Source organism: Nylanderia fulva, unplaced genomic scaffold (assembly GCF_048542155.1).
Source record: "Nylanderia fulva isolate GAGA-0341 unplaced genomic scaffold, ASM4854215v1 Scaffold640, whole genome shotgun sequence".
NCBI lineage: Eukaryota > Metazoa > Arthropoda > Insecta > Hymenoptera > Formicidae > Nylanderia > Nylanderia fulva.
Window position 1 is genome coordinate 18,637 of NW_028190743.1, and position 11,413 is coordinate 30,049.

The following is an 11,413-nucleotide window of genomic DNA, read 5'->3' on the forward strand; positions in this document are numbered from 1 at the left end:
TTTTTTATAAATTCATGTCTATTATATATGTATTTTGACATTTAAAAACAAATTTTATTGTTTATATTATTGAATGTAGTCAATTAATTATACAGCATTTGAAAAGAGGCGTCCAGATCGCAGCCCATCACTGCGTTCGGACGTACTTTACCTATCTATGTACTTACCTATCTATGTACTTACCACGTTTTTCCGAAAAAAGATAAGGACACTCAACTTTCGTAAGTCTATCAAGCAAGTAACACCTGTGATACTAGTGTACAATTATATTAAGAATAAAAGACTATAATTTATTATACTAAATACTCTGTTCCTGTGTGATCCGCCCACACAACTTGGTGGCTCCGAAATAACAGCTGCAGGCTAAACTGTAATGGCTGAAACCAACAACTCGTTGATACAAAATACCTCTTACTGACATTAATAAACGAGTTAAGACGCATATTCGAGAGATGTAGTTCATCTTGCCGAGCTCGAACTTTTACCTACATTTTCCTCGCATTCTGTACTTTTATCTGAAATGGAATTTAGTCCCAAGACGAGAGTCATCGAACATGTAGTAGCAAAACAAATGAGTTTCGCAAATTCAAGACACAATAGTCGTTTCCCGGCGATTTATTATTATTATTATTCCTCAATCAGAACAAAAAGATAATTTTTCATAAATAAAACTAATATTAAAAATTATAATACTAATATTAGGAAAAATAAAACTAATATTAGAGGAAAAATAAAACTAATATAAGGAAAAATAAAATTAATATTAGAAAAGTAAAACTAATATTATAGGTAAAATGTATTTTTGGCAAGTTCTTAAGTATTAAAAGTTAATATATAAATTGAGAAATAGCACGTAGCGCGCGCTTTCGTTGCTCTATATAGTACATAAAAAAAAGCGCGCGGCAAAATAAAGCAGCTTAATATCATGTGATATTACTTATATGTGTTTCTAGCGTAATTTTATAAAGCTATTATAGTGACAGAATTTACACTATAATTATGTCATAGTTTACTATATAATATTTAGTTTTATAAAATTTATAATATTTAGTTTTATAAAATTCCTGAAAGTTTTCTCCTAAATATTGCATGTTATTCATAATATTAATTTACATATTTTGTCCTCTGTGTAATTATAGCGACGTCTTCGGGGTAAAGTTTTGTTAGCATTTCATTTGGTACGTAATGCGTATTTTCGAATTTACAAAATAGCGACCAATTCGTAATTATCCATCCATTTTGGCGATGTTAATGTGAGATTGTCTAAAATAAAAAAAATATAAATAAGAACATGTACGAAAAGTAAACAAATAATAAACAAATTAATAAATGAAATGTATTATAAACTGCAAAAATCAGTAAAAACGCGAATTATTAAAAAGAAATAAAATGTTCGTAGAATAAACAAATATATAATGTTCAATAAAACATGTTCAATATGATATATAATATATTCATACCTTCATTCACGTAACATATTTTATCATTATCGGTAAGAATAATATAATTTGTTTGTCGCTTTATAAACTCATAATTGTGACAATGATTCAACGGCAAGAAATCTATTTCTGTTGTATGATTTACTGCAGACCATCCGTCGTAATAATCTATAGATCGGGTGTAAAAATTTCAAAACATCTGTCTGTATGACGATCCCATCTGATTATGACGCCGTCGCAATTATTGCACTCATTACGATGTGTTACGATCATCCTACCCCCAAACTTTACGTCTTTCTGTTCTAATGAAATGCCTGGTTTTTTTAAACGAAGCCTTTTTATCTGAAAAGATTAATATTATACTTTTATTTATCACTCTTATCATTTAATTCTTAAATGATAACACTTATAGCAAATTTAATTACACTTATTGTTAAATTATAAATAATTATAACTCATATGTGTATATAGCTGTACGTATCAAAGAGAAAGGAGAGACATTTTTTATTACTATTATAATATCTTTTAATGCACGCGGCGTGTATAGTGCAAACATACTTTAAATTCTCTTTTACGTATTACGTAGATCAATCCTATTACGCTGCTTAATCTGAGAAGTGTTATAGTGGTATGTCAAATCCGCAACTCTTAGCATTAACTCGTCTTCGCATCTGACATCGTGATACTATATCAAAGCATTCGTCCATATTAAAGCAAGGAAGTTTATATACATGCCACGAATTAAACTCATACAGTTTATTGACAAGACAATCCGGGAATTTCCCAAAAGTTATACTAAAACATCTTTTATTTTCTGGATTAATCGTGTCACTGCAAAGCAAAAAAAATTATTTATCTATTATGCGCACTTGTGTATGTAGAAAGTGAAAACACTTTTTCAAAGATTTAAATAATTCCAAATTTAATTTTATACTCCTTACTATATTGATATCTAATATATACAGGGGGGTAGTTCTGATCGACCATCGAGTCCTACAATTTCGCAACGTAGACCAAGTCTACTGGCCACGCTGTGATATATTATTATTAAAATAATTTGTTGTCCATATATACTTTTTAATACATATGCCAGAAATTATAATAAATTAATGAGAGAATGACAGTATTTTTAATCTCTAAAAACTCACTTTTAAAAAAAGGTAAAAAAAGGCGACCAGTTAAGGGCACGCCACTAACAAAACTTATCCATTGCAAACCTATGTGGAATCCTATGAAAAATTAACCATTGCAAATCCATGTAGAATCCTATGAAAAATTAATCATTGCAAACCCATGTAGAATTGTATTAAAAATTATCCATTGCAAACTTATGTAGAATCCTACATTGCAAACCCATGTACAATAGAATTGTATGAAAAATTATCGATTATAAACCCATGTACAATCGTAACAAAAGTAATGAAATAAAAAAAAATTGCGACAAGTGAAAGTAGAAACTTGTACCAGTGAAAAATTAAAGTTTGCAGACATATATAGAGTCGTATAATGAATCAGTAAAAATTTAAATTTGAAAATGTAGAATCGTACCATAAAAAACTTATTTTAAAAAAAAAAAAGATAACAAGATGCCAAGTCCATGCGCCATGTGAAAAAGTGTTAAACAAAAAAGTATTTTTAAATAAAAAAATCTATTAATTGACAAAAATTTATGTTCTAAAATTAATATCTCTACAAAAAGTAATGTCCAAAAATTGCGCGAATAAATAAACATTTTTATAAAAAATTAAAATTTAAAAACTTATGCTTTAAAATTAATATAAAATAAAAAAAAATAAAAAATTTTAGTTAAAAAAACTTAGCGCGCTGCTAAATAATATTCTAATGATATTAAAATAAAATTGTTACTTTTAAACTCATTGGAGTTAAAATATGTTTTGTGTTTAAATTAATTAATGTTACTTTAAGGTGCATTGTAATTTTGAAACTTAGCAGCGCGCCCAGTTTTTTTAACTAAAATTTTTTTATTTCTTTTTATTTTATATTAATTTTAAATTCGCATAAATTTTTAAATTTTATCAGGGAAAACAATACAAGATACCGACATAATAGCTTCATTGGACGTTGTTTCATATTTACTAATGTTTCCGTAGATCTTGCATTAAACGGTATCAATAATAGATGGCATTTTATAGAGTCACACACAAAGATTCCCAAAAATGAATTCATAGGTATGATAAAATTTATATTAACTTCTACATTTTTCACTTTTAATAACATAACTTACAAACAAATTATGGGACTCCTATGGGTTCCCCACTTTCTCCGATCATTGCCGATATAGTCATGCAGGACTTGGAAACATTAGTAATTAGTAATTTAAATTGCGAAATGACTTTCTATTTCCGTTATGTAGACGACATTATTTTATGCACTTCCGCTGACAATATTACATTTGTTGTGAACGAATTCAACAATTATAACGATAGACTACAATTTACATTGGAAAAGGAGGATAATCGTTGTATAAGCTTTTTAGACATAATGATCAAAGTAATAGATAACAAAATTTATTTAGATTGGTATCACAAAAAGACATTCTCAGGTAGATTACTTTCAGTTTTTTTCAAAATCATCCGACTTTGTCATAACATAGGAACAATTTATAACTTGGTAGATAGAGCTTATTACTATCAACATCCGCAATTTCACAAAAAAAATATAGAGAAAGCTATTAACATTTTGCTATCCCAACGGTTATCCTCTTGATCTAATTTTCACAGAAATAAAACCGCAGATTAAAAAATCTCTCAACTAAGAAATTTAACAAGCCTATAATAACAATATAACAGATACTAATAATACTAATACTAACATTAAATATTTTGTCATACCATATATAGAATCAATATCTGAGAAAGTTGCTTCAGCAATAAGAAGACCTGACGTAGTGGTAGGATATCGTTGCATTAAAAAATTAAATGACTTCATAAAGTTCAAAAGGACAAAAATAATTGCCCCACGAATTCTAACGTTATTTACAATTGAATTGCAACGATTGTGACGCCACATATGTCGGACAGACAAAAAGACAGTTAGGAACGAGACTTAAAGAACATAAAATAATATTAAATTAGACTCTGCTAGACATTCGGTTATCACGGAACACATTCTAAACGAACAACATACATTTGACTGGGACAATATTAAAATTATGGATCATGAAAAGAATTACCATAAAAGACTAATATCTGAAATGATCCACATTAAAGAACAGAAAAATGGAATTAATTTAAATACAGACCACCGAATTGTTAGACAGTAGTTATTTTGACATACTTAAAAAATTTGCTGAATCATAATTTAGAAAAAACATTGGTAATAAATAAATACATCACGCTCTCTATTTTGACATTTGGTATTCAGACTTCGCAACACACACTTGAAATATCGGGAAAAGGACTTGTTAAAACGATAATGTAAGTTGAAAGATTTTTTAATTTTCTCTGACATTGATTTAATTCGCGTATTATATCCGTAGCATGCTCAAATGTCGCATAACTTGGCATCTCAGACCAATCGCCTTGCATATCTATTGGTCAACAGCGAAGAATCGTTTCAATTTTATATTTTAATATTTAACTAACTTTGTATTTTTAACATCTAACTTTATATTTAATATTTAATTTTATGTATTGATAAAGACTGTAGTGCAGTCGAAACGTTTACAATTTATATCGATTCTGTAACGGAATGTTAATTTAATGATTTAACTATTAATAAAAAAATTTTTACATCTTATTTATTTGCTCGTTTAGTTGGCCTACTATATATGATTGTTTAATTTTGTTAATTTAGACGAGCCTTTCATTAATTAATTTTAAATTTTAATTTTTTTTATAAAATGTTTATTTATTCGCGCAAATTGGACATTAATTTTTGTAGAGATATTAATTTTTAGAACATAAATTTTTGTCAATTGAATAGATTTTTTTACTTACAAATACTTTTTTGTTTAACACTTTTTCACATGGCGCATGGACTTGGCATCTTGTTTATCTTTTTTTTTTAAAAGATAAGTTTTTTTATGGTTACAATTCTACATTTGCAAATTAAATTTTTATTGATTCATTAACGACTCTATATATGTCTGCAACTTTAATTTTCCACTGGTACAAGTTTCTACTTTCACTTGTCGCCAATTTTTTTTTATTTCATTACTTTTGTTACGATTGTACATGGGTTTATATCGATAATTTTTCATACAATTCTATTGTTACATGGGTTGGAATGTAGGATTCTACATAAGTTTGCAATGGATAATTTTTAATACAATTCTACATGGATTTGCAATGGTTAATTTTTCATAGGATTCCACATAGGTTTGCAATGGATAATTTTTGTTAATGGCGTGCCCTTAACTGGTCGCCTTTTTTTACCTTTTTTAAAGGTGAGTTTTTAGAGATTATATCATTCATTTTTGTATATGATAAGCATCTTTACATATCATAAATAAGCAAAGAACCGCCACCACCCCCGTCATATTTCAAAATACGACGGTTCTCTTTGCTTATTATTGTATAAATAAAAATAACTATCTTGTATTTTAAGTAAAAAATATTTTTTTGCACTTCACGAATAATGCAGAATGTAAAGCGTTGTCATGAAATTGCTAATATATTACGAAACCTTTTTTTATATAGGACTAATCGAAATAAAATATTAAATAATTAAATAGTAATAGTCATAAACTTGATATTATAAAAATCTATTTAGGAATAATTTTATAACTACTTTATTTTATATCGAATTAGTATTATTTATTACCTATTTTTTGTAAAAATATTATATAAACATCTTTAGCACCTCTAGGCCACTGTCTCTTTTTTACTTCTGCATCATCTATTTCGATCCAAATATTAGATAGTCCTTCTCTACATATGCTTACATAATGACCTTCATCGGTGCACGAACTATCATAAAGTATAGCACTCATCGTCTTGTACAATTGTCCCGCTATTATACTTTAGTTGTTAGAACAGCACATAAATTAAATTTTGTTTTCTGCTTTTATTAATTTACCATCTTGTGCTAAAAATAGTATTAAACGAATAACAATTATTTCTCTTGTTAATGTTACTTCATTTTTAAATATTTGATCAGTTCCAGTACAATATTCACATGATTCGTTGTGTAAGTGAAACCAATGTAAAAATGTAGAATTTAATAATTTATTAAGATTACAACTTTTTTTCTTTAAATTATCAAAGGAAATTGAAATAGCAATATTATTTCAACAATAGTTTTTGTATTACCACATGTTTGCATCGCTTGATAGAAGTTACTTGATGTTGTATCAAATTTGTAATGCAATCATATTTTTCGCAAAGTGCCGTAAGAAAATCGTACGCGTTTCGTCTTACCATACTCAAAAAATATTCTCCTAAACATTGCCGTATTGCATATGTATTTAGATTACGCATTCCATTTTCATATCGATGCATTAATATACGTAAAACGTCTGTTTTATCGCAATTAATCAACTGCTGCCTAATAATATTTAAATGTAATAAACATTGCAATACTGTATTTGCATAACATGAAATCTTGTCTGTATTCTGAAAACCACGTATGATCCAAGCAGTGCTTTAAATTCTTTTATTTGAAACCGTATGTTGAATTTTTCGATCTGAATTTTGATTTTTGAACAGAAGTAACTATTTTTGGTAACGCCCATGGAACATCTTTTACTTTACGACAACGTTCTTTTGACACAGCAATCATTTCTGCTTTCGGATTGTATATCTGTTTTAAACGATTATATTAATAATAGCTTTTTCGTTAGCTATTACTGCTGAAGGATCAAAGTTTATTAAATGCACTCCTTCTAGAGATGTTACTCGCGACAAGGCAACATAAATTTGACCACAACTAAATACAGAGTTGCCAATATCCATAACAACACTTTGCAAACTTAATCCTTGGCTTTTATGAATAGTGATGCCATAACTTAAAGATAATGGAAATTGTTTTCGAATCACATACGCTCTATCCAATACCTGAAATTTAGCCGTTACTCTTTCAATTTCATATTCTAAACCTGATGGTAAAAGAAGTTTAATCTTTTCTACGTCATCAGTAGATGTTTTCTCGTACAATTGAAATTACTTTAGCAATTGTACCGTTTACAAGACCCAAACTGGCATCGAGTTACGCCGAATCATAACTTTTGCTCCAATTTTAATTATGATTTTTTTTGAAAGCCCAGCTGTTTTTGAATTATCATCATCATTATTTGATAATACTTTTAATACTTTTTTTTTTAGATATGGAATACATTCAATTGTATCTTCAGCAACTAATATTATTTCTGTAGAAGTAATGCGACTTAACATTGCATCACTGAGAACATCACACATATGACAAGTGGGCAGTAAACAAACGATGTCCGATGGTAGATTGTTAATAAAATTACATAACTCGTTCAGTCTAGATTCGAAGGAATCAAACTAATTTTTTTATTTTTGAGAATCTTACCATCAGATTTTGTTAATAAACCGATACGAATTCTTAACAATAACTCACGATAAGTGTTATCTCCTTGCTGACGCATATTAATTATCAATTCATCATACTCAAATAATGTAGTCCATAAATTAACCGCATTTATGGAACCAAGATATTTAGCAATTTTTGATCGGATAAATGTGTAAAAATAAGATCTTCGCGTACAGGAGGCAATTGAAGCAAGTCTCCGAATAAAAGAATATGCTTTCGACCAAACCAACCATCATCGCAATTACTAGTATCAAATATCTCAGACAATCGAAGATGAATATATATTAAGTCAAATTAAATATCATTGACACTTCATCAATTACGAAAAGAATAACATCTTTAAGATCTGTTCGTAAAACTTTTAATACACAATCAGATAATTGTTTATACTTAGGAGTTTGACCATGTTCAACGGGTAATTGAAGCAATCTATGAACTGTCAAACCATCTATATTAAAAATAAATTAATACAATTGTCGCTCGTATATTGAAAACAAAGTGATAAATATAAGGCCAACTTATCGAGCTGATATTCGAGATGTTCAGTCAACTACCATTTATTACATGTATAAATTATAAAACTACAGTCATTATATTAAAACTAACGCAAATTACAATCATTCTATAAACGTTTCGACCGCACGCGGTCTTCTTCAGTATAATTATTGAAATATAAATTCTTACAATTCACATAATATCGAAATTTAATTATAGTTATTCAGAATCAAGAGTTTTTGAGCAATTAACGCGTGTTTCAATCCGTCCTGTCCAACAATGTTCGCCTCGATATGATCCCTGATTTTGTTCAGATCTCGGATAGTTTCATCGTTAATATGCGAGAAATTAACCCGTTCCGTAGGCGCTGCGATTAATAAAAAATTACCGATCAACGTATGTCCAAATTATAATATGTATCCCCTACAATTGGTAGTATGCTTACCTATCATCGTTCTTCTTGACAATTTTGCTACTTATTAACAGTTATTAAGGATGACACATAACAAACCAACAATACAGAAAGACAGCTCATTTTAAACTCTACTTGATCGGAGAGCGTGCGTGTTTATATATGATCTAATATCTATGTTTTACTCGTTAATGTCCTATTTGTCCTATTATTATTTCTTGTTCGCTAATATATCCAAAATATCAAAATACGACTCGCTAAGTAACTCAGTATCTTTGTTTAAATTTAGTCCATTTTTTTGTTCCTTGATATGTAGCATCTCAGAAATGAGTCTTTTATAATAATTATTTTCGTTGTCCATGATCTTAACATTGTCCCAATTAAAAGTATGATGTTCATTTATTATGTGTTCAGAAATTACTGAATGTTTCGTTGAGTCCAACCTAATATTATTTTTATGTTCTTTTATTCGCGTCTGCAATTGCCTCTTTGTTTGGCCTACATAAGATGCATTACAATTATTGCAACTGATCTTATAAACCACATTCGAATTGCATGGATGTTTAGTTTTATCTTTCTGCGCTTTAATAATATTATCCAGTTTGTTGAGACATCTATACCCTACCATACAATTTTTATTTTTTACCGAGGAAACAATCATTTCTGAGATCCCATCTATATACGGAATGACAAAGAATTTTTTATTGACCGAGTCATTTCTTATACTTTTTGTTCTTTCTATGTTGGCCTGTCTCTCTATAATGCTCCCCTTAGATATGATGTGTTCTATCCGATGATTAATTTTGTTAAAAATCAGATCAAGAGGGTAACCATTGCTTCTGAGTATATTAATAATTAACTCCAAATTTTTATTAAAAAATAGTGGATGTGATAGCAATAGACATCTGTCTACAAGGTTATATATTATTCCAATTTTGTGGCATAATGGGTGGTTTGAATAAAATGATAACGTCCTTCCTGAGAAGGTTTCTTTTGATACCAGTCTATATATATTTTGTTATTAATAATTTTAAGTGATAAATCTAAGAAATTCAAGCTATGGTTAACCTCTTGTTCGACCGTGAATTTAAGTCTTTCATGATAGTTGTTAAAATTATTCACAATCTGAGTCATATTAGTCATAGAGGTGGCCACTATTATGTCATCCACATAACGAAAATAAAACAAACATTCCAAATTCAACGCTTTGAGAACTGTATCCTCAAGATCTTGCATAACCAGGTCTGCAATAATTGGTGATAACGGTGACCCCATAGGGGTCCCAAACGTCTGTTTATAAATTATGTCATCAAATGTAAAATATGTAGAAGTCAATATGAATTTTATACCCCCCAAAAATTCGTTTTTCGGTATTTAGTATTATTCCAATGTGATCCCATCTATCGTTAATACCGTCAATCGCAAGATCCAGAGGAACGTTCGTAAACAAAGACACCACATCCAAGGAAACTATCCGAGATCTGAACAAAATCAGGGATCATATCGAGGCGAACATTGTTGGACAGGACGGATTGAAACACGCGTTAATTGCTCAAAAACTCTTGATTCTGAATAACTATAATTAAATTTCGATATTATGTGAATTGTAAGAATTTATATTTCAATAATTATACTGAAGAAGACCGCGTGCGGTCGAAACGTTTATAGAATGATTGTAATTTGCGTTAGTTTTAATATAATGACTGTAGTTTTATAATTTATACATGTAATAAATGGTAGTTGACTGAACATCTCGAATATTCAGCTCGATAAGTTGGCCTTATATTTATCACTTTGTTTTCAATATACGAGCGACAATTGTATTAATTTATTTTTAATATACGCTGGCCTTACAATGCGTCAATTTAACACAAAACGGACTGATTACTATTTTAATTTTAATTTTATTCATAGAGTTTTTGGAAGAATAACCGCAGATTATTTTAAACAATGGATTAATGCGAATTACTTGTTAATAAGAGCGAGAGCAAAATTGGAATTTTTAAGAAATTGTAAAAATGGCGATATTTTTCCTACACATTTAGAAGGTTTTTTGCCGCATTAAATTTAACGTTTTTCATCACAGATCGATCAGAAGACTAGATAGTATGTTGTACAAATTCAAAACAAATGCGATGAGCATTGAAATCTTTGATTTGCATAGACAGGTAGAGTCATTACAAAATAGGATTTTTCATCTCACCAGCGGGTTATTTAATCGTTTACCTGTACTCGCGTGGAATAGAATTTTCGAACATCATAACATTGCTTTTAAAAATTGCCACAAACAGATTGGTTACTGCACACGAAAAGAAATTCAATTGGCTTAAGAGAAAACAACACTATAAGTATATCAACAGCATCAAACCTATAGATATACATTGTTCTTTACATTTTGAAACTTCACAACCGACGAAAATATCACAAAATTCTCTCAGGGCAATCACTAATGATGCCAAGGAGATCAATATACACATAGAAGCCAATAAATTTCTCAATGATACAATTAACCCTTTGGAAAATACTAATAAAAAATGGTTTGTTAATCTTT

At 29.0% G+C, this 11,413-nt stretch overlaps 2 pseudogenes; both read right to left on the reverse strand.

Moving 5' to 3' along the window:
* Positions 1-293: 293 nt before the first annotated feature.
* Positions 294-8,260, reverse strand: LOC146720662 (ATP-dependent DNA helicase PIF1-like; annotated as a pseudogene).
* Positions 6,210-7,045, reverse strand: LOC146720663 (uncharacterized; annotated as a pseudogene).
* Positions 8,261-11,413: the final 3,153 nt, after the last annotated feature.